This window comes from Neofelis nebulosa, chromosome 2 (assembly GCF_028018385.1).
Source record: "Neofelis nebulosa isolate mNeoNeb1 chromosome 2, mNeoNeb1.pri, whole genome shotgun sequence".
Classification (NCBI taxonomy): domain Eukaryota; kingdom Metazoa; phylum Chordata; class Mammalia; order Carnivora; family Felidae; genus Neofelis; species Neofelis nebulosa.
The window spans coordinates 46801671-46827544 of NC_080783.1; the positions used below are offsets into that span (position 1 = coordinate 46801671).

Genomic DNA, 25874 nt, shown 5'->3' on the forward strand with positions numbered 1-25874 from the left:
TGTGAAAAGCATTCTTCATTGCCCAGCTCAAGATCCAACCAGAATGATATATGAAGTAAGAACCAGAGGCAGACTTTTTAGCCGGGAATTCATATTTCCATGTGGCCAGTGTTAGGCCATCCTTGAACCAAAGCACAGTAAAAGGTAGAAAAATGGGAAACATGATATTAAATTAGAAAAAATAAATAAATTCCAATTCTAATTCTCCAGAAAATAAGACCAACATTAAATTTCAGTTTCTTTTTCTAAACCCCAGTGCTATTTCTTTAGTCTACTTCTTTATGTCATCGTTCTTAATCTATAGCAATATACTCTTCTTCCCTTAATATTTCTAATGATTATACAACTGTGATCTTCCAGAAACACACATCCAAATATCGTATTCCTCAGCATGACATCTGTATTTTCTTTCTCTCTAACCCAACCATGTTTCATTCAGAATTAACTTCAAACTCAACTAATAAACCAAATGACTTTTGATGTCTTGTTTCAGACTACCTTACCAGCTTCATCTCTTGGTATATCCTTTCATTTGGTCATTTTTCCAGTCAAATATATACTGCCTTGATTGTAATTCCCTGAATGTTCTCTCACCCTCCCCCACCTATTTCTTCTACCATCACTTTTCTCACAGAGTATTGATATAAGCTTTGCTAGGTTCCAAAAAAATACTGGGTTTGGGTCCTGAGGAGTCAACTTTCTTAGCCAACAGGACTCAGAAAATGGTAAAAAAATTAATAATAATTTAAATACTTTGGCCGGGGGAAAGATGGGATGAAGAGTTCACAAATAAGTAAAAAAAAGAGTATCAGAGTAGGAACCACTTGAAAAACATGAGGAAGGTCCACTATGATGACTATGAAAATGGTTTTTTGTTTCATATACAACAATACATTAAAAAAATCATTTACCACAATCAAGTAGGATTTAACCCTGGGATGTTATGGTGGTTCAAAATTCATAAATCAATCAACATGCTACAACACATCAGCCAGAGAAGAATAAAAATCATACGATAATTTCAATAGATTTAGAAAAAGCATTTGACAAAGTACAAATTCACTCATGATAAAAACCCTCAACAAAATATGTTTATAGGGAACATACCACAACATAAGAAAGGCCATATATGAAAAACCTGCAGGTAACATCATACTGAATAGGGTAAAACTGATCTTTTCCCTTAAGGTCAGGAACAACAGAGGAATGTCTACTCTCACCACTTTTATTCAACACAGTACTGGAAGTAGTAGCCACAGTAATCAGACAAGAAAAAGAAACAAAAGGCATCCAAATTGGTGAGGAAGAAGTAAAACTCTCACTGTTTGCAGATGACATGATACTATATATAAAAAAACCTTAATGACTCCACCAAAAAACCATTAGAATTGATAAACAAATTCAGTAAGGTCACAGGAAACAAAATCAATATACAGAAATCTACTGCATTTCTATACATTAATAATGAAGTAGCAGAAAGAGAAGTTTGGAAAACAATCTCATTTACAATTGTACCAAAAATAATAAAATGCCTAAGAATAAATGTAACCAAGGAAGTTAAAGACCTGTGCTCTGAAAACCATAAAACACTGATGCAATGAATTGAAGATAACACAAACACATGGAAAGCTACCCCACGCTGATGGATTGGAAGCACAAATATTGTTAATGTGTCCATACTACACAAAGGAATCTACAAATTATTGCAATCCTTATTAAAATAAATTTGTATGGAACCACAAAAGATTGAATAGCAAAAGCAATCTTGGAAAGCAAGGACAAAACTGGAGGTATCACAATCCCAGATTTCAAGATATACTACAAATCCATAGTAATTAAAACAGTATGGTATGGGCACAAAAACAGACATAGATCAATGGAACAGAAGAGAGAGCCCAGAAATAAACCTATAATTATGTGCTCTATTAATCTTAGACAAATGAGGGAAGAATACACAATGGGAAAAAAGACAGTCTCTTCAACAAAGGGTGTTGGAAAAACTGAACAGCTACAAGCAGAAGAATGAAACTGGACCACTTTCTTATGCCATACACAAAAATAAATTCAAAATGGATTAAAGACCTAAATGTGAGACGTGAAACCATAAAAATCCTAGAAGAGAGCAAAGGCAGTAATTTCTCTGATGTGAACAGCAACAACATATTTCTAGATATGTCTCTTGAGGCAAGAAAAACAAAAGAGAAAATACATTATTGGGACTACATCAAAATAAAAAGGTTCTGTGCAGCAAAGGAAGCAATCAACAAAACTAAAAGACAACATACTGAATTGAAGGAGGTATTTGCAAAGGACATGTCAAATAAAGAGTTAGTCTTCAAAATATATAAAAAAACTTACACAATACACACACACACGTGTGCACACACATACACACACACACATACACAATCCAATTAAAAATGGGCAAAGAAAAAAAAATGGGCAGAGGACCTAAACAGACATTTTTCCAAAGAAGACATACAGATGGTCAACAGCATAAGATGCTCATTATCACTACTCATCAGGGAAATGCAAATCAAAACCATGAGATATCATCTTTTACCTGTCAGAATTCCTAAAACAAAAAACACAAGAAACAAGTGTTGGTGAGGATGTGAAGAAATGGGAACCCTCATGCACTGTTGGTGGGAATGCAAACTGGTGCAGCCACTGTGGAAAACAATATGGAGGTTCCTCAAAAAATTGAAAATTTAACTCCCATATAACCCAGGAATTTTACTATCGCATATTTACCCAAAGAACACAAAAACACTAATTCAAAAAGCTATATCACCCCTACGTTTACTTCAGCATTATTTACAATACCTAAATTATGGAAACAGCCGAAGTGTCCACCAATAGATGAATGGTTAGAGAAGTGGTATATATGTATACAATAGAATATTACTCAGCCATAAAAACAATCAAATCTTGCCATTTGCAACAACATAGAATGATCTAGAGAGTATAATGCAAAGTGACATAAATCAGTCAGAGAAAGCCAAATACCATATGATTTCACTCATGTGCAATTTAAGAAAGAAAACAAATGAACAAATTAAAAAAGAGATAAACCACGGGGCGCCTGGGTGGCGCAGTCGGTTAAGCGTCCGACTTCAGCCAGGTCACGATCTCGCGGTCCGTGAGTTCGAGCCCCGCGTCAGGCTCTGGGCTGATGGCTCAGAGCCTGGAGCCTGTTTCCGATTCTGTGTCTCCCTCTCTCTCTGCCCCTCCCCCGTTCATGCTCTGTCTCTCTCTGTCCCAAAAATAAATAAAAAGCGTTGAAAAAAAAATTTAAAAAAAAAAAAAGAGATAAACCAAGAAATCAACTCTTAACTATAGAGAACAAACTGTGGCTACCAGAGGGGAGATGGGAGGACATGGGTGAAATAGGTGAAGGGGATTAAGAGTACACTTAGCAAAATGAGCACTAAGTAATGTACAGAACTGTTGAATTACTATATTGTACATCTGAAACTAATTAAACACTGTATGTTGATGATACTGGAATTAATTTATTTTTTTAAATCATGTCATTTGTGAATAAAGACAGTTTTACTTCTGGGCACCTGGGTGGCTCAGTCCGTTGAGCGTCCAGCTTCAGCTCAGGTCATGATCTCACAGTTTGTGGGTTCGAGCCCCGCATCGGGCTCTGTGCTGACAGCTTAGAGCCTGGAGCCTGCTTCTGATTCTGTGTCTCCCTCTCTCTCTGCTACTCCCCCGCTCATGTCTCTCTCTCTCTCTCTCTTTCAAAAATAAATGAAAACATTAAAATTTTTTTTTTAAGTAAAAAAAAAAGGTAGTTTTACTTCTTCCTTTCCAATCTAGATGAATTTTTCTTACCTGATTGTAATGACTAAAAGCTCCCATGCAGTGTTGATTAAAATGGTGAGTGGACATCCTGTGTTCCTGGTATTACAGAAAAAGCAGTCTTTTGTCATTAAATATTACATTACCTTACATTTTTTTACAGATGCCCTTTATCAAGTTGAGGAAGTTCTTTTCTATTTCTAGTTTTCTGTGAGAGTTTATCATACATGGATATTAGCTTATGTGAAATACTTCTGTGTCTGTTGAAATAATTGTGTTTTTTTATCCTTTATTCTGTCAATATTAATATTATATAAATTGATATTTTCAAATTTTAAACTAACTTTGCATACCTGGAAGAAACCCAACTTGGTCATGGTATAATTCTTTTTATGTGTTGCTGGATTTAGTTTGCTAGTATTTTATTGAGAATTTTTTTAGATCTATACTAATAAGGATGATCTCTAGTTTTATTTTTTCATAACATCTTAGTTTGCCTTTTGTATTGGAGTAATGCTGGCCTCTTAGAATCAGCTGGGAAGTATTCCCTCTTCCTCACTTTTCTGTAAGAATTTGTGATGTATCCGTGTTATTTCCTCTTTAATTTTTTGACAGATTTCATCAGAGAAATATCTGGGCACAGGCTTTTCTTTTCTTTGTGGGTCTGTTTTAAATTACTAATTCAATTTCTCATGTGATTTCTTTATTTACAGACTTGTAAAGTGATCAGAAGCTTGTGCCAGAATACAAATCAATTAATTGCTTCCTTCTTTAAATTTTTTTTCAAAGTTGGCTAAACTAAACAGTATATTTAATGAAGTAATTGGTTTACGATCTGGTGCATGTTTCTGAAGTCATTATTGATAATAACAAATATTTCATGTATGGGTAACTGTCCTTGGATCACATTCTGAGTAGCAATGATCTACAGTATGAAGACAGGATTAATATAGACACTTTGGAAGCAACTTGATAATGTGAGCTACTTAAAACAATAAAGGAAGGATTTATTATGTTTTGCTGGGATGTATCATTGTCATAGTCCATTTGGGCTGCTATATCACAGACTAATAGGCTTATAAACAACAGAAAATTATTTGTCACAGTTCTGGAAGCTGGAAAGTCCAAGGTCAACATGTTGACAGATTCACTGTCTGGTGAAGATCCATTTCCTGGTTCAAAAGGTCATCTTTTCACCATAACCTCATATGATAGAAAAGGTAAGGGAGTTCTCTGGGGTCTCTTTTATAAGGCCACTAATTTCATTTGTGAAGTTTCCACCTTCATGACCTAATCACTTGCCAAAGGCCCACCTCCAAATAAAATCACTTTGGGCATTAGGGTTTAACATGAGTTTGGGGAGGTCACAAATAGTCTATAGCAGTCATGGAACCTAAGGATAGAGATATGGCCAGGTCTCAGGTAGGGTCTGGAATAATGAGCTGGAAAATGCTATAAACCAGAAATACATTTCTTTTCTCTCTCTCTTATCTTTTGTTGTTGTTTTCCTGATTAACTTTCCCAGCTTCTTTTTCACATGGTACAACGTAACCACCTGAAGATTTCCAGCATGAATATGTGTCTATTTGTCCCAATGATGTCCACTTCCTATACATGAACTCTATCATATACTGCAAACATGTTTGGTGTCTCCAACATGTTGGTGGCTCCCCAGTGATGATAAAAGAGGCATGCAGCAGAGAAGACAGGTGGGCAGACACTACCAAAGCGTATCCTATTTAAATTTTAATATGATTCCTCTTAAAAATTACTTTTGGGAAGCATGTGGGTGGCTCAGTCGGTTAAGTGTTTGACTGTGGCTCAGGTCTCACTGTTCGTGGGTTTGAGCCCTGCATTAGGCTCTCTGCTGTCAGCGCAGAGCCTGCTTCAGAGCTTCTGTTTCCCTCTCTCTCTGCCCCTCCCCCACTCACACACACACTCTCTCTTTTTCTCTCTTAAAAATAAATAAACATTAAAAAAATTACTTTTGAAATTTGTCTTAAGAACTTGTGGTCCAGGGGCACCTGGGTGGCTCCGTTGGTTAAGCTACCAACTCTTGATTTTGGCTCAGGTCATGATCTCAGGGTTCGTGAGATCAAGCCTCATGTCGGGCTCTGCACTACCACTGCAGAGACTACTTGGGATTCTCCTTTTCCCTCTCTCTCTACCTCTCTCCTGCTTACTCTCTCTCTCTCTCAAAAATAAATAAACTTAAAAAAGAAAACACTCGTGGTCCATTACTTTAAAAGTGTCCAATGCAGGTAGATCATGCAGGGTAAAATTCACTTTTTAGCATATTTAATCTTATTTGAACTTGCATTTGAATCCATTGGGCTATCTGACTAGGTTTGTAGCCTTTAGTTGAAAAAATTATTATATAATTTATTATATGGTTTGTACTAAAATGTAATCAGTCTGATTTTCTGTTTGTTACAAATTACTCAAAATTTACTAAAGAAGAGTCTCAAAACATTTGAGTGATGAAGAAATGTGTAAACTCCCAAGTGCATGGTTTAAAAGGACAATGTTTAGGGGCGCCTGGGTGGCTCAGCTGATTAAGCGTTGGAATCTTGGTTTCAGCTCAGGTCATGATCTCATGGCCTTGTGGGTTCTAACCCTACGCTGGCAGCACGGAGCCTGCTTAGGATTCTCTCTCTCCTCTCTCTCTCTCTCTCTCTCTCTCTCTCTCTCTCTCTGCTCCTCCTCAACTTGTGCTGTCTCTGTCTCTCTCAAACTAAATAAAATAAACCTAAAAAATAAATAAAAGGACAATCCTATGAACCAGATAAAATTCCCATGATATAAGGGATTTAGGGATCTGATTTATTCAGATATAGGGATTCCTATTTAGCAAACTTAATATTTCACTCTCACTAATATTTGTCATTTATTATATGCATGAACTTCAAGGTCACGAGCAGTAAATGTGAATAAATAGTGCTTAATTAACAAATATGTATATACATATATATGCATATATATATACACACACACCCCAAACTTTTTGTTTGTTAATATATATATATATATATACACACACACACACACACACACACACACGTATACATGTAAAAATATATACACATAGATGTATTTACATGTATATAACATATATGTCACCATATTAGCATGAATAAGACACTTCTATCACTGGGAACATTTCAAAGGTTTTAGGAGCTGTGTGCCAGAAACTAAGGATAAAGATCAAATATATGTTTTCATTATACCATAGAAGTACATTGTAATTCTTATCCTTATTCTTCTCTAGGTAAGATATACTTTTTCTTTGGCTTCTTGCAAGAATTTTTTTCTTTAATTTGCTGCAGTTCAAATATGAGATGCTCACCTGTGTAGTGTTTTGGTCTTTATACTGCTTTCTACATCTGTAGTTTGGTGTCCACCATTAATTTAAAAACATTCTGGACCATTACTATTTCAAATATTTCTTTCCTATTCTCTCTCATTTCTCCTCTTATTACATTACACATATATTACACTTTCTAAAATTGTCTCACAGTTTTCAGATACTCTGTTATTTTCTAAAATTATTTTTCTTTTTGCATTTCTGTGTGGGAAGCTTCTATTAACTTTCAATCTTACATGAATGAGTTAATTCCATATAGAAAAAAATTAGATCACTGTTGTATTTATATTCATTTTACTGTCTATGATGAACAAACTTTAAAACAGTACTGATTTACTCTATGTATTTATGGGCTCAAAGAATTAAATACATACAATTTACACTCTCTAAATGAGCAACCTACATTTTCAGTGAGCAACCTATATTTCATTAGCATGTTGAAGATAAAAGTATAGTATGCAAACATGATAATATCTCTATTTCAATTAAAATTAATCTACACATAATGAACACACACATACATATGTATGCACAGATTTCTTAACTAGATTTATCCATTGGAAAAAAGAGCAGATTTCCAAATTCACAACCCAGACAGTTTAGTTCCTTATGCAGTAAATGTAGGGTTTAGAGTTCTTTTTTTCTGTTTAAGGGTCTTTGGCTTAATTCACATTTGAAAAGGAAAGAACAGAATGCATTTTATTTATTTATGATGTCTTAGCAGCAAAGTTCATGTTTGTTTAAAAAAAAGAGACTAAGAGGAAAGTATTTTCAAATGCTGAACAATCAGCAATTTAAGCAAAATCTGTCAAAACCAGATGTTGTTTTGACAATCCATCCTAAATAGACTTGTTTTGCATTCCTATCTTTGGTTTAAAAAAAATAAAACAAAACAAAACAAAAATAGTGCACTGAAACAATGTAGTCTTCAGCAAAGGGTAGACTTTGTTGTACTTGTAAATTTGGAACAAAAAGAGGGGAGGGGAATTAAATAGTAGGATTCCATGCTCAATGGATTGAATTAGAATAAATTAATTTATTATTAATATCCAACATTATTATGATTACTTAAAAAGACATAAACAATAATTGCATACAGTTGTCCAACCAACAAATGAAAAGATGGTCAATATCACTCATCATCAGGGAAATGCAAGTCAAAACTACAATGAGAGATCACCTCACACCTGTCAGAATGGCTAAAATCAACACTACAAGAAACAACAGGTGTTGGCGAGGGTGTAGAGAAAGGGGAACCCTCTTTCACTGTTGGTGGGAATGCAAACCGGTGCAGCCACTGTGGAAAACAGTATGGTGTTTCCTCAAAAAATTAAAAATAGAACTACCCTACAATCCAGCAATTGCACTACTAGGTATTTACCTAAAGAATACAAAAATATTAATTCATCCTGATATTTATAGCAGCATTATCTATAACAGTCAAATTATGGAAACAGCCCAAGTGTCCATTGACTGATCAATGTGCAAACAAGATATATATCTATATATCTCTATCTATGTATCTATATATCTATATCTCTATATAGATATATATATCTATATATCTATATAGATGTATACATAGGTATCTCTATATTTCTATCTATACATAGGTATGTATACATCTATATAGATAGAAATATAGAGATATAGATATGTAGATATACACACACACATATATATACATATACACACATACATACACACAATGGAATATTACTCAGCTATAAAAAATAATTAAATCTTGCCATTTGCAATGATGTGGATGGAGTTAGAGAGTATTACACGGAGCGAAAAAAGTCAAAGACAAATACCATATGGTTTCACTCATATGTGGAATTTCAGAAACAAAACAAACAGGCAAAGAGGAAAAAAAAGAGGCAAACCAAGAAACAGACTCTTAGCTATAGAGAACAAAGTAGGGTTGCTGGAGAGGGGGTGGGTTAAGGGGATGGGTTATGTGGGTGATGGGTATTAAGGAAGGCACTTGTGATGAGCACTGGGTGTTGTACGTAGGTGGTGAATCACTGGATCCTGCACCTGAAGCTGACATTACACTGTATGTTAGCTAACTGGAATTTAAATTAAAACTGGAAAAAGGAAAAAAAAAAACCTTAAATACCAATAATAAGAACTTAGTAGTAAAGTCTGAATAATTTTTATTTATTAGAGAAGTATTGCTACAAATGATACATCCATATTATCAGTTTTAGCTATTTCAGTTAGCCTGCTACATTTTACTTTTTTTTTTTATTTATTTTTTAATATATGAAATTTACTGTCAAATTGGTTTCCATACAACACCCAGTGCTCATCCCAAAAGGTGCCCTCCTCAATACCCATCACCCACCCTGCCCTCCCTCCCACCCCCCATCAACCCTCAGTTTGTTCTCAGTTTTTAACAGTCTCTTATGCTTTTAGCCTGCTACATTTTAATGAACATTTGTCATTACAAAACAAGGTTGGTGTTACTATGATTTGAGAATTTCAGTTTGGTTTTATCTGTCTTCCAAGTACAACTTTTACCTTGTATTAGACTTGCTTTCATTTATTACAATATACCTATTTTATTTATTTATTTATTTATTTATTTATTTATTTATTTATTTATTTATTTATTACAAAATATTATCTAAGATATGCATTCAAATGTACATACCTGAATGTATTTCAAAATAATTTATGAAGTAAATTCAGTGATATAACTGGTGATTGTTCTAACTCTTGTGACATTTAAGAATTTCCATGTTTTTGCCAACTCAAAATTTAGTATTGAGATTCCATGTTTGCTTATAGAGCTCTGGAATCGACTTGAAGATTTGCAACAGAATGATAAATATCTTCAAATATCTAAATACAAAAATGCAGCATTTGCTTATTTCCATGGTGCCATAAGCCCACTCACTATGGCCAATTTCAAGCTATTCATGAATCACTCAATGCAGAATTGGGAAGAGCTGTACATGCAGTTGAACATCATTGTACAATATTTCTACTTTATAGATGTGATAGGTATAAATAAGTCCAAGAGGATAAAAAATCGTTAAGTGTAGCAAAACAATTAGGAAATGATGGCTTTTAACTATTATTACAATTTTAGTATAATTTATTTCATTGTAAATTTATATAATGTATTTTTAAATAATGATTGTGTTTAAAAACTGACTCACAAAAGTCCTAGAAATGTAACAATTTAACAAGCTGGTAGGAACTGACTCCAGTATACCACTGACTATCTCCATTAAAAGTTCCCTTGTCCTTTCCTTCCTTTCTTCCTTTCTACATGCACATTATCATTAGTTTGGAATTTGCCTAAAATATCTCCTCAAATCGTCAGCTGCTCCAATAATTCCCTCTTCATCTTGCCATTTCCACTATTCATAATTGATTTTAATAATTATTGAGCAACCAGGATGTGCTAATATTGTATGAAGACAGCACAGTCACACATATCAACCCATTAGAGCTGCTAGATGATTGAAACAGCTGCTTCTCCTTAATAACCAGCTCATTGGACATTGATAGTTTGCCAATAGATAGTTTAAAAAGGTATGTCTTGAAGCCACCATTTGGGTAAATATACAATTCATTATGTACACACAGGTAAACACAAAGACTTGATCTTGATCAAAAACACACAAGCAAAACAGTTTGTCTAAGAGTCAGTCGTCACTAGAGGAATTGTATCTGTCCTCTTGTTGTAGCTTACTTAATCAATTTGCTGTTTGGAATTCTCCAAGAGATAAAACACTCACAGCAGTTTGGCTAATAACGCCCTGCTTCAGCTAAATAACAGTGTCAGAATCTATGAGTTATAATGTAACATTAAGGAGTATAATGACAGTTATTCTCCAGAGGATGTTTCAAAATCACAATGAAGTAACAAGCAATTTGTTGAGAATCCTACCCTGCCAGTTGCCAAAGCATTAGCATTCCATCTGGTAGGCAGTGGGATTAGCATATCCCTAGTGAAGTTGTTATGGCAACTTTCAAGACTAAATCAGTACTTTGTAAAATCTTTAGGAAATCATGTGTGAAGACTGTATTAACTTCTTCCTTTAGGTATATATTATGTTAGCTTTTTTCCTTGTTGCTTATTTATTTATATTCATTTGTTTTACCATGTATGAGATGATAAATGGCGGCACCACTACACTCTTAACACTTTTTTTTCCACTTGAGCAACTGAAGGCAATGGTCATACTATGTTTCTTCCTCTTAGAAATAGCCCAAGAGGGCCCAAGCCCTCTTAGAAAAAGCCCAAATTGCTGTAGGTCAGCAATACCAACAGCTTTACACGAACTGAAGCATTTTGAAGAATAGGGATGCATTGTATGTGCCTTTTCTGCGCTTGTGTGTTTGCATTACCTGGTACTTTCACCAATATCCATTGATTCAGAGCTGTGATTTTTGGTTGTTTGTTTTCAATGTTTATTTATTTATTCTGAGAGAGAGAGCACGAGTAGGGGAGGAGCAAAGAGACAGAGAGAGAGAGAGAAAATCCCAAGCAGGTTTCATGATGTCAGTGCAGAGCCCGAAATGGGGCTCAATCACACAAACCGTGAGATCATGACCTGAGCCTAAATCAAGAGTCAGACGCCTAACTGACTGAGCCACCCAGGCACCACCACAGTTGTGATTTTTGAAAGTTATTTGTAGCATACAAATATACAAGTATGTAGAAAACATACTTCCTGTGGTGTTTTCCTGAAAATATATTTTTATAAATACTTTGTAGCCTTTCAAACACACTTGAGATTAAGCCAAAAAGCCTGTATCTCACTGGTTAGAACGTCAGGTTGATAAAAATTAAGGCTGCTAACAGTTCACCTCTACTTATACATTAGAAGAATATTTCTCTGCCCAGTGTACCCTGAGAATATTAACCTGAGATAGGACAAGAGTTCAGAGTGGTGGCTTTTATAAATTAATAACCCTAGGTTAGTACTATCAGGGCTTAGTATGCAAAGAGTCTGCAAGAGTTCTGAGGCAGGTTTATAGTTTTAATAAAGAATTAGAAACATCTGGCAGCTTGTAAGCTCTTTAGTTTTCATATTCTGTTTCTCTTCAGCCTGTTCTTTTTCTTTGTTCTGTTTTGCCCAAAATCACTTTAAACGTTCTTGATCTCAGAAAGTGATTAACCTGTTACCTCAACCAAGTTTATAAAAACAAAGTTACTACTCTTTTATATTTCTTTCAAGACAGATGCATAATTTATAAGTAACTGATTCAGCCTAATTTACTTTAGATAGCAAACATGTTTATTTGTATAGTATTTTTCAGTCAAACAACTGCAAATTATTCTGCTTAGTATAATACTAGCTGCAGTGACAAATAAGTGTATGATGGCTTAGCAAACAAGATGGTAACTTATTTTCCACTCTCATAAATTCCTGATCAGTGGATGGCTCTCCTCTAAGACAGGATGCATATACCTCCCATTCTTCTGCCCTACCATCATCAGCATATGGCTTCCAAGCAAGATCATTTTGCCCACCTACAGTAAGTCAACTAAAGATGAAAGAGCCAAAACCCCATGTAGAAATCTTAGAAGAGGTATACCTCTGCTCGTATTCCATTGGCTAGAACTGAGTCATATGACTACATTGAACAAAAGGAAAAGTTAGGAAAAACAGCTCAACTTTGTTTATAAATTCAGAAGGCAATAGATCTGGTGCCCAGCTAGCAATCTCTACCATAGTATATTACAGATTAGTGTTAGGCCACTGTGAAATCAAATGATGCCTTCTGTGAAGTTTAAAATATTAATGTCTGCCAGTATTTTGAAACAATGCTTCTTAATTATGCAGGCTACATTTCTAAGTAAATAAATACTACCTTGCCTTTTGTTCACATGAAAGTAGAAAATAAACTCTTTTGCACTGATATCCATCCATTCACTTATTCAGTATACCATAATAACCAGCTTTCATATTTTGTCATTTTTATGTTCATTTTCACCATTGTGTCTAATAATAAACCATGCCTTATCAATCTTGAAATCATTAAAGATATATATGAAAAAGTATTATAGTTCCGCAGCCTTAAAATACAAAATAAATTTCTTTATGCAAGAAAACATTTTTCTTTCTGTATATATACTTTCCCACTCATTTCAGTTTTATCTTTAGAATACACAGAGGTAGTCAATGTTAATAGCCACTAATAACTTATGGATGGTGCCTTTAGTTTGAAACTCTTTATGAGCATATGTTCTATTGGTATATAATTTACAGAAACTTTGTAAAGATGTCTTATCATTAGAGATCACTTCAGTAATATTTTGAATATAAATTTAATGCTGCTTCAAATCCTAAAAGAATTTAGTATGCTAATGTTATCTTCTTAGATTGTCAGTCTTACCTGTATTTTATACTAGTATAAAGTCTTTCTGTACTTAGCACAATACACAATGCTTCTACATACTATTAGGGAACATTATGAAGGATAAATAAACTTATAATTATAGTCAGGAGAACTGATTACTAATAACAGAAAAGAATATCTAGCATTTTAGCTTTGTTACTAATTTAGATGCTCGCAATAAATGGAACTTATTTCATGGCTTAAGGAAAATAACTCCTCTAACTATTCACCGTATTTCCTTTCTTTATACAAACTTCTCAAAGTCAATGAATTACAAAGAATACTAAGGATGAAACCTTTGAAATATTCTTCCATCCATACATATTTAACATTAGATACATATCCAACAGTTTGCATATGTTTTCTTTTCTTTGGTTCACTGCGATTGTATAGAGGGTATTTCTTCCAATCTGAAGAGATGGTTGCAGAAGAATCAAATAAATCTTATAGGCAGAACTGGAGTAGAGATAAGCGAAAGAGCCCACTGGACAGCTCTGCTCATAACTGGTTAGGGTTGGCTGAATCATGTGCACCAAATACATCCATACATTGATTCTTGCAATCTGTGAATGCTACCTTATATGAATGTAGATGTAATTTATAGATGTAATTAAATTGAACATTTGAGATGAGAAATTTTCCTGGATTCTCTGGATTGGCCCTAAATATAACCACAGTGCTCTTATAAAAAGAAGGCAAAAGAAGATGTGGCTTCAGAAAAGTACAAGGTAATGTGATTATGGAAGCATTAGAAGAGAAGGAGGGAGGTTTGAAGATGCTATGCGGTCACCTTTGAGGATAGAAGAAGGAGCCATAACCCAAGGAAAATAGGCAGCCTGGAAAAGGCAAGGAAATTGTCTTCTAGAGCCTCAAAGACAAATCACCCTGCTGATACCTGGACTTTAGAGCAAGGAGATGGACTTTGGATTCTGGCTTCCAGAGTAATAGATTAAATATGTATTGTTTTTAGCCACTAAGTTTGTAGCAATTTGTTAAGTGGCAATAGGAAATTAATGCACTGGTATATAACCATATCTCTCCATGCTACTTTTTTTTTTAACGTTTATTTATTTATTTTTTATTTTTTTTAAAAAAAATTTTTTAAACGTTTATTTATTTTTGAGACAGAGAGAGACAGAGCGTGAACGGGGGAGGGTCAGAGAGAGGGAGACACAAAATCTGAAACAGGCTCCAGGCTCTGAGCTGTCAGCACAGAGCCTGACGCGGGGCTTGAACTCATGGACCGCGAGATCATGACCCCAGCCGAAGTCGGCAGCTTAACCGACTGAGCCACCCAGGCGCCCCACGTTTATTTATTTTTGAGGCAGAGAGAGACAGAGCATGAACGGGGGAGGGTCAGAGAGAGGGAGACACAGAATCTGAAACAGGCTCCAGGCTCTGAGCTGTCAGCACAGAGCCTGACGCGGGGCTCGAACTCATGGACCGCGAGATCATGACCCGAGCCGAAGTCGGCAGCTTAACCGACTGAGCCACCCAGGTGCCCCTCTCCATGCTACTTGTGGGAGAAGCTGAGTTAAACTTTTTTCTTCTCCTGCAGTGGCTTATTCCCATGTCATATTTACTGCTCCAATGCTCAAGAGGATTAGGAAGTCAAAGGTGATAGTATGAGCTTTTGCTATATTCGAGAATTTTAGTGGCCAGATGTTAGGGGAAAATGTGGCTAGGGAGAAGTAGGGGATTAAAAAAGAAAATCATGAGCAACAAAAGACAAGACTAAACCACGTTTTCTTTCTGAGTGGGATTTTGTATTTAGTCTCTAATGTCCAAAGAACCATCATCTTCTTCATAAAATACACACTACTTTCCTCTAAAAGTCTCTGTCATGTCTCTGTGTATGCTTCTCTCTCTCACACACACTCTTGATATTAGACCCAAGGAACTGGATCTAATATCAGACCCCACCCCCCAACACACTTGACATGGTAAGTGGCACCAAATGTGCTTACAAATGAAAGATTTCAGAAATTCTGGAACTGTTGGTCCTGAACTCATGTACAGGATGGACTCCCTCCATTTCTTGCTGATCTCTGTTTTTACAAAAGTTGAAAAACTCACAATTATTCATTCCATGGATGATGTTGTTTAGCCATTTGCAATGTTCAAGAGAATTGTGTTGTATCATCTACTACAAAAAAAAGTAAGAGAAAAAAAGAAAAGAAAGAAAAAAGAAAAGAAAAAAGAAACAAAAGAAAAGAAAAGCATAGTACTTGGTAGGTCTCTTTTTGTTGTGAAGGCAACACATTCCACACCTAAAACTACTGGATAAAATACAAAGCTGCCAGCCTTTAACTAAGCCTGGAGTAGAAAAGGGCTCCGTAGCAGGTCAAGGCTTCCATGAAAGCAGTCCTGTTACTAGGGCCATTAGATACTAGACCTGAGGTATTGGGTATGTCAGTGGTGGGAAAAGATGCTGTGTATTTTTGATGGAAAGCCTCAGTGGAAGAATTACAATGCAATGCCCTGCAGATTTAGAACAGGAATTATATGCTTTCTGAGAAACAGATCCCGGCCTGTTACTAGGCCGTAGTAGAGATAAACACTTCATCATGTGCACAGAACGCCCTTTTGTGATCTGTGTTTTGTTTTATCCTCCAAATTAAAAAATTGGATAGGCCCAACAGCAGTGTATTATAAGATGGAAATGGTCCATCTAAGATCTAATCTCGTAGGCCCAGAAGGCACAAATAAACTACATGAACAGGTGTCCGAATTCCCATATCACTCACAATAGTTGCACAGAATCCTTTCCTTTTCTAGTACCTGTGGTAAGAAGAGGGTTCTGTACAACCAGCTACAGGAGGGAAAAAGGCCCAAACCTGGTTTTACATATATGTTAGCAGGATATAAGGATGCAAGCTAAAAAATGGATGACAGCTGCACTATAGTCATGTGAGAGACATGATGGGAAGTGAAAAGAGTTGCAGTGTATTTGGTCATCCATTTATTATACAAGGAGAAGTGACATGAGGTGAGAATATATATAGATTTCTGGGCAGTCATCAATGGCCTGGGTACTGTGTGAGTGGTCTGGAAGGAAAGGGAATGAAAAATTAGAAATAAGGAAATGTGGGGTAGAGACATGTGAATGGATGTCTGGTTGTGGACAGAGAACATGAAGATATCCGCATCATACATTAACACTTACCAGAATATATTCACCATGACAGAGGTACTGAACAACCAAATAAACAAAATAGTTTGGACAGCTGATGTTAGCCAGCCTCATCCATCGGTCACCATGGAAGTGCGACAATGGGCACATGAACAGACTGATCACATTGACAAAGACTGATGCTACACATGGGCCTAACAGCATGGAATCTTACATACAAAAGATGATCTAGCTACTGAGGCCTCTGAAGGTCCAATCTTTCAGCAGCAGAAACCAACGTTAAGTCCCAAATATGGCACCATTCCTTGAGGAGGTCACATGGATACAAGTTAACTACAGCTCGGTCACTTGAGCACAAGTCAACTACATTAGTCTCCTTCCATCTGGGAAGGGCCAGTGGTTTGTCCTAACATGAACAGTTAATCTCCCCAATATGGATTTGCCTCTCCTGTCCAAAAAAATGTCAGCTAGCACTATTATCTATAGATTACAAAATGCATAATCCATAAAATTGGAAGTTCACACAAAATATCATTTTACCACAGGACCTATTTCACACACAAAAAATGAATTATATGAATGGGTCCATGACCATGGGATCCACTATTCATCTTGTCTTCTATACCAGAGGCAGACAGACCCACAGAATTTCAGTACAGCCAAAGTGTCAGCTCAGAGACAATATTCTGCAGGGGAAGGAGTGTCATCCCTCATATAGCAGTGATCTGAGAATCAAAGCAACTATGCAGCTTAATCTACATTAATATGACTTCTGCATTCCTCTATGTTCATCAATTTAACTTTACAATTCCAGAAAACATTTGCCCAGGAAGATACATATGGAGAATTACTTTATTGTTTATTCAAGTAATTTCCTAGAAGATCCATCAAACCTTCAATAGAAAAGCATCAAACAACAATTTATACGCCAAGATTCTTTAGATTCCTTACCTCAATATCTTCACTGCTATGTCCACTGATGTTGAACTATTAAGGTTGACCTTTGATCAACACTGGTTTGAACAATGTGGGTCCATTTGTATGCAGATTTTTTAATAAATATATTGGAAAACTTTATGGAGACTTGCCATATGAAAAAACTTGCAGACAAATCATGTATCCTAGAAATATTGAAAAAAAATTAAGAAAAAATTAGGAATGTCATGAATCTATAAAATATATGTAGATGCTAGTCTATTTTGTCATTTACTACTATAAAATATATACAAATCTGTTATAAAAATTTTTAATTCATTGAAACTTACACACACAAACACAGAGGGTACATGGTGCCATTTTCAGTTGAGACAAATATAAACAAATGTAAAAATGTAGTATTGAGTCATAACTGCATAAAATTAACTATAGTACACACTGCACTACCATAATAATTTTGTAGCCATCTCCCATTGCTATTGTAGTGAGCTCAAATGTTGTTAAGTATCCACTTAAAATGTCCTGTGATACTAACCATCTCACATTTCCCTAGTAAATTGCATATTGCAGAAAAAAAGTGATCCTTCACCATTTTTGCATATTTTTTCATCATTTTAGTGCAACACTGTAAAACCTGAATAACACTATGGGACCCATATGAAGTGCCACTAGCGATACTAGAAGTACTCCCAAGAAGCAAAGAAAGTCATGACATTACAAGAAAAAGGTGAATTGATTGATATATACTGTAGTTGCCGACCATTTCAAGATAAATGAATCTAGCATAAGGAACGCTACAAAAAAGGAAAAGAAAATTCATGAAGCCATCACCGCAGCTATGCCAGCAGGCAAAAAATCCTTGCACTTTTTGTGAAATACAAGCTTTTGAAAATGCAGCTTTTATGTGGGTGCAGGACTGCTATAAGAAAGGCATACCTATAGACTTTAATATCATCCAAAGAAAAGCAAAGTCATTACATGACAACTTGAAGCAAAAGGAAGGTGAAAGATCTAAAGCTGAAGAATTTGATGCCAGCAAAGGATAGTTTGATAAATTTAGAAAGAGGTTTGGCTTTAAAATGTCCACATAACAGGAGAAGCACATTCTGCCAAGAGACAGCAGACAAGTTCCCAGATGCTATTATGAAAACCATGGAGGAGAAAGAATATCTGTCTGAACAGGTTTTTAATACAGACAAAGTGCACTATTCTGGGGAAAAAAAATGCCACAAAGGACATTTACTAGTAAGGAAGAAAAGCAAGTACCAGGATTTAAGACAGGAAGTATAGGCTAACTCTACTGTTTTGTGCAAATGCAGTTGGGTGTATGATCAGGACTGCCTTTATCTATAAAGCTGCTACTTCCTGAGCTTTGAAGGGAGAAGAGAAACATCAGTCTTTTTGTTGTACAACAAGAAGGCCTGGACAAGAACTCTTATTCTGCATTGATTCTATTGATGCTTTGGCCCTGAAGTCAAGAAGTACCCTGCCAGTAAGGGGCTGTCTTTTAAAGTTCTTTTGATATTGGACAATGCCCCTGGCCACCCAGAACCCCATGAGTTCAATACTGAAGGCAACAGAGTGGTCTACTTGCTCCCAAACATAATGTGTCTAATTCAGTCTCTAGGTTAGGGGGTCATAGGGACCTTTAAGGCTCATCATATATGGTGCTCTACAGAAAGGATTGTCAATGGTATGGAAGAAAACCCCAACAGAGGGAACATGATGAGAGTCTGGAAGGATTACACCACTGAAGATGTCATCATTATAATAGAAAGAAGCCACAAAAGCCATCAAGTTTGAAATAATAAACTCTTACTGGAGAAAACCACGTCCAGATGTTATGCATGACCTCACAGGATTTACAACAGAGTCAATCAAAGAAATCACAAAAGAGACTGTGGATAGGGCATTAAAAGGAGGGGGGCGGTGAAGGGTTTCAAGATATGGGTCTTGGATAAATTCAAGAGCTAATTAACAGATGGTTTGATGGAGATGAGTGCTTCCACACTAGTGCCATAAAACAAATTGACATTAGACAATCTGGCAGAAGGTTCCCACTATTCAAAATTGCGTTTGACTTCTATGACATGGATCCTTCTATGATATGGGCACTGAAACTAAAGCAGATGGTGGAAGAAGAATTAGCAACATATAGAAACATTTTTTAAAGAAAAGAAAAAGCAAAAATTTCAAAGAGAAATTACAGTCTATTTCTATAAAGTTACACCAAGTATGCCGACCTCTCTTGCCTCCCCTTCCATCTCCATCTTTTCTGCCTCTGCTAGTCCCGGGAGACCAGCCCTTCCTCTTCCTCTTCCTCCTCAGCCTACTCAATGTGAAAATGATGAGCATGAAGACCTTTATAATGATCCACTTCCACTTAATGAATAGTGAATAATTATGCAGTTCATAAACTTATGCTGTATATGTATGTGTCTTTGAAGGAAACTCTAATAACTGTGAGCAAGAACTGCATAAAACCTTTTTATGTCATCATCACCACTTAAGTTGTCATCGTTTAGAACATCTGTGCAATAAGTGAACAGCGTATCCCTAAATAGGCATAATGTGAATGATATTTAATATAAAATTAATAATGTGTTCATTTTCTTATGATTTTATAACTTTGCTTTCAAAGAAATACACGACTATACTGTATGCCTCTCTCTCTAATAAATGCAGAAACTGCATATCAGCTTATTATCAGAGTAGCAATGTATCTAATACTGCATTATGAATATGACTGTAATACTATATGCTATAAAAATATTATAGCAACTTCTTCATTAGTGTATACATTGGGCTACTATGATGCAATCATATTGATTACACTATACCATAAAGCAACTGTATTTATGTTTCTTCATTATCAGTGTATGAGATGTACACCCATAAATGTTAATGAACTTTTTTTTACATTACCTTTTCATTTTTGAGGTCTAGTGTTAGTGATAACATCTATAGTGTTTTGATTCATGAAAGATAATATTGCTGTTAGTACTGACTGATAATCCATCGTGTAAACAGATGACATAAACTTATCATATCCATAAACACAGTACTGTAAATGTATTTTCCTTATGATTTTCTTACATGCTTTCTTCCAACTTATTTTATTGTAAATATATAGTATATATATATTTTATATATATATTTACATTTATTTATTTATATATATTTATATTATATTTATATAATAATATATATATTATATTATATTATATTATATTATATTATATTATATTATATATATTATATATATTATTATATTATAATATAATATATATAATTTATATATATATACAATAAAATACATATATTTTATTGTAAATATATAGTATATAATACACAAAATCAAAAATATATGTTAATCAACTATGTTATTGGTGAGGCTTCTGGTCAACAGTAGCCATGTTTTGGGGGAATTATAAGTTATATATGGATTCTCTTTTTTATTATTATTACTTTTTAATTTTTATTTATTTTAGAGAGAGAGAGAGCATGCGAGAGGAAAAGAGGGAGAGAGAGAGAATTTTAAGCAGGCCCCACACATGTTACAGAGCAGCCTGATGCAGGGCTTGATCCCATGACCCTGGGATCATGACCTGAGCCAAAATCAAGTGTTGGATGCTCAACCAACTTAGTCACCCAGGCCTCCATCCATGAATTTTCAACTGTGAGAGGGTAGGCGCCCTAATGTTCACATTACTCCAGGTCATGTATATCATGACCTTTACTCAGTCTTAACCAAGTCTCCACATTGAAAGACCAGCCTTAGAAGACACCTCAAAATCTCAATATCAAATATTTGTATTCTTTTCTCTGAAATGATATTAAGATTATGTTAAGATAGTATTCTCCTTTACCACAATAAGCAAAAATCTCAGCTTTATCTCTTCAATAGGCTGTTTTGTTGATATTTGGGGAGCTGGCATTCAGATCTTTGTACAGAAGCTCTGAATATGCTTCATAACTAAATTGACGAATGCACTATATGAAAGCTATTACATTTTTGTGAAAATGTTTTCCCTATTCTATGATGAAGCACGGGTCAGGCACAAAATGTACACCTAAGTGAATCTCAGATCTCAAGTGTTTGATAGATGCAGGCTCTTCCTCTGCCAGCTTCCTTGGCAAACTCTGCTCCAGGAGCTGCTACTGAGATAAAAACCTTTGGTTATATTTATGGGGGCATATCTAAAGCAACTTGAACATATGTATGAAATAAAAATAAACATAAATAACAGATGTCAGATACAACTTTTCTAGAAATAGTGTTAGAAAACATGTATTTGTCACCTGCCTAATAGCTTTGCTGTTTGTAGATGTGTGATTTCCTTTAGAGATTTACAGGGGCAATTTCTATTTATCAATTTTAATAAGAATAGATGACAAAGACTGTTATGAGTTTCGTACATTAGCCATGGAAAATTCCAGAGGCAGATCATTCTCTTCATATGATCTAAGGTCACTTCTGCAAGGTGGTTCATTTATGCATTGCTGTACCTGGACTTGTAACTCTGAGAAAGTCCTAAGAGATATGTGACATTCTTTTCTACCGGCAGATTTCTCTCACTGGTGAGGAATAAAGAACTAATTGGTAAACAGTTCTGATAAATGACTCACCTCGACATCATTTTTTTAACATAGGAAGGGCAATATTTTACTAAAATTGAATAAAGCATTTTTTTCATTGCTAATGTAAGGAAAAGAACACCTCAGTGATCATAACTGTCAAAATAATTCATGTAAATCCATTGACCTAGTAGTTCACAAAAAGAAAAGAATACAACATATTATATATAATGAGTCAGGTAATCTAACATAAAAATAACATAGAGCAAATAATATACAATGGGGAAAAGATAGTCTCTTCAATAAATGGTGCTGGGAAAACACAGCCACATGAAGGAAGGAAGAAAAGAAATAAGAAAGAAAGAAAGAAAGAAAGAAAGAAAGAAAGAAAGAAAGAAAGAAAGAAAGAGAGAGAAAGAAAGAAAAACAAACTGAACCACTTTCTAACACCTTACACACACAAAAAAAACAAACTCAAAATGGATTAAAGACCTAAATATATGACCTGAAACCATAAAAATCCTAGAAGAGAATATGGGCAGTAATTTCCCTGACATCAGCCATGCCAATATTTTTCTATGTATGTGTCCTCAGGCAAGGGAAACAAAATCAAATTAAACTACTTGGACTGCCTTAAAATAAGAAGCTTTTGAATAGCACAGGAAACCATGAACAACATGACAAGGCAACCTACTGAATGGAAGAAGATATTGGAAATTGATAAAAGGGTTAATATTAAAAAAATATAAAGAACTTATACAACTCACCACTAGAAAAACTAACAATCAGATTAAAAAATAGGCAGAGGACCTGAACAGACATTTTCTTCAAAGAAGATACTGATGTCCAACAGACATATGAAAAGGTGCTCAACATCACCAATCATCAAGGAAATGCAAACTGAAGCCACAATGAGACATCACCTTACACCTGTTAGAATGGCTGAAGTCAAAAAGATAAGAAATAGCAAGTTTCGGTGAGGATGTGGAGAAAAAAAGGACCCTTTTGGACTGTTGGTGGGAATGTAGACTGGTACAGCCACTGTGGAAAATAGTCTGGAAGTTCCTCGAAACATTAAAGATGGAAATACTACATGATCCAGTATTTTCACTAGTGAATATTTACCCAAAGTAAATGAAAACACTAATTCAGAAAGATATATGTACCCCTATGTTTACTGCAGCACTATTTACAACAGCAAATGTATAGAATCAACCTAAGTGTCTACTGACGGATGAATGGATTAGGAAAATGTACACACACACACACACACACACACACACACACACACGGGAATATTATGCAGCCATAAAAAAGGATGAGTTCGTGCCATTTGCAACAACATGGATAGACCTAAAGGATATTAAGCTAAGTGGAATAAGTCATACTGAGAAAGCCAAATACCATATGATATCACTTATATGTGAAATCTAAAAAACAAAAACAAACAAAGAAAAAACCAAATGGATAAACAAGCAAGCGAAAAGCAAAATCAGACATATAAATACAGGGAACAAACTGATGGTTGCCAGAGTGAAGGGGGTTAGGGATGGACAAAATAAGGGAAGGGGGAAGCAGGAGATACAGGATTTCAGTTATGGAATGAGTTAGTCATGCAGTAACAGGCACAGTAGAGGGAATGTAGTGAATGATACTGTAACAATCAGTGCATAGTAACAGATGGTAGCTACAATTAATTGTGGTGAGCAAAGCATGATAGAGAAGTTGAATCTCTATGTTGTACACCTGAAACCAATGCAACATTGTATGTCAACTAAACTATGCTTTCCACTTTTTATGGTGGAAAAAACATAAAGAAAAGAAAAAAAAATAACAAAGAGCAAATGTGTTGTAGTTTTTCCTCCTGATAGTATACCAATTACATTAAATTTAAAAATAAATAAAAAGTGAAAGAAATACCTAGATAGAGGTGTTATGCTTTTTATGATAGGTTGATATATTCATCAGTTAATAGCCTAGAACAGTTGTTCTCAAAGCACGGTCCCTGGATCAACAGCTTCAAACCAAACCGGAGAACTTATTTGAAAGACAAATTCTCTAGCTCCACCCCAAACCTACAGAAATTCTGGGAATGGCACATAGCAAAGAAATTTAACAAGCTCTCTAATATGATTCTGATATACACTAGCCTAAGAAAGAATATAAGTTTATGTTGTACAAACACTGATCAATCAATAACTATTTGGTAACTATTATTTGCCCAGAAAAGTAAAAAGAAAAAAAAAAAATAGAAGGCATGTATCTGGAAATGAGAGCGATGTTTTAAAATATAAACCTAAGTATTGCTACACTGAGCGCCTTAGTTCTCTCATCTTGAACATATGTAGAAATTAAGAATTTGTTTCTTCCCTTTTTAAGAATTTGTAATCACTGACTGAAAAAATAATCTAAATAAAATGTTATTCTAAGCATAATTAACAGAAGAAAAATCTGTATCTTAACATGAAATGATGAATCTTTTGGGGAGAGATTAAGTCAAGGTCTGATTTGAAAAGGTAAAATTTGAATACATCTAGAGAAGGGCAGCACATTCTAGGTGGGAAAAATGCTTTAAGTGAACCCATGGTAGAAGCCAGAATTAGAAATCCAGTGTTCTGGGGCGCCTGGGTGGCGCAGTCGGTTAAGCGTCCGACTTCAGCCAGGTCACGATCTCGCGGTCCGTGAGTTCGAGCCCCGCGTCAGGCTCTGGGCTGATGGCTCAGAGCCTGGAGCCTGTTTCCGATTCTGTGTCTCCTTCTCTCTCTGCCCCTCCCCCGTTCATGCTCTGTCTCTCTCTGTCCCAAAAATAAATAAAAAACGTTGAAAAAAAAAAAAAAAAGAAATCCAGTGTTCTGGCAGAAAGCCTCGACATGGTGGGAATTGGGGTGAGGGAGATCTTCAGGGCCACGTGGCAGCCTGAGAAGTGGGCATTTGCTGTAGAAGTGCAAGGGGTTTTCATGCATAGGATTGTCATGGGATAGTGGTACTTTTCCAACTTCAGCTCTAACGGTTATGATTGGTTGATGCAAGAAACATGGTAAGAGTTTGTTGAACTAACCATACAGGAGATAATAATGTCCAAAATGTAGTTATTTTGATGAGGACTGAGAAGTGGGAAAGCAAAAAGAGAAGTGAAAGGGTCTACGTCATTTCCATTATAAGCCTTTAGGAAAGAGAAGACAAAGTGGTGTTGCCAACAATCCCCTGGGCCCCTGTTGAGTTGTTTGATTTGTTTGTTAAAATCTGGAAGTCAAACTTACGTGATTTGAAACATAAGTTGGAAAATCTAGCATATAAACCATATGATATCATTGTTTGAATATTTTTTACACTCCAGTGACTTGTAAAGTATAATATATACACGGGCATTATCATATCGAATATGTCCTTTTATAATCATAATAATAGTTAAATGTGCTGATGCTGAAGTCAGATTATATAAACTAAACTCTCAGTTTAGTCACTAGCCAGTTTATATGATCTTGGACAGATTACTTCATCTTTCTTAGCCTCATTTGCTGTTTCTAAACTTTTTAACATAATAATAATGCTTACATCATTGGTCTAGAGTCAGGATTAAATAAGGAAATCAATATAAAATTCGGCAAAGGGCTTGGCACATAGTAAATATTCAGTAAATGTAGTTGGGTATTACTGATTAAAAAAAAATCAATAGATAATTAATAG

The 25874-nt window shown here is 35.3% G+C and overlaps 1 protein-coding gene across 1 annotated transcript in view; it reads right to left on the bottom strand.

The window, feature by feature from the left end:
* The window catches only part of GULP1 (GULP PTB domain containing engulfment adaptor 1), a 771890-nt gene that overhangs the window by 578362 nt on the left and 167654 nt on the right, over window positions 1-25874 (bottom strand). Inside the window, exon 3 of the mRNA XM_058711639.1 lies at window positions 17625-17794. The gene's annotated coding sequence lies outside the window, so the exon portion shown is untranslated. The remainder of the gene's footprint in view (window positions 1-17624; window positions 17795-25874) is intronic.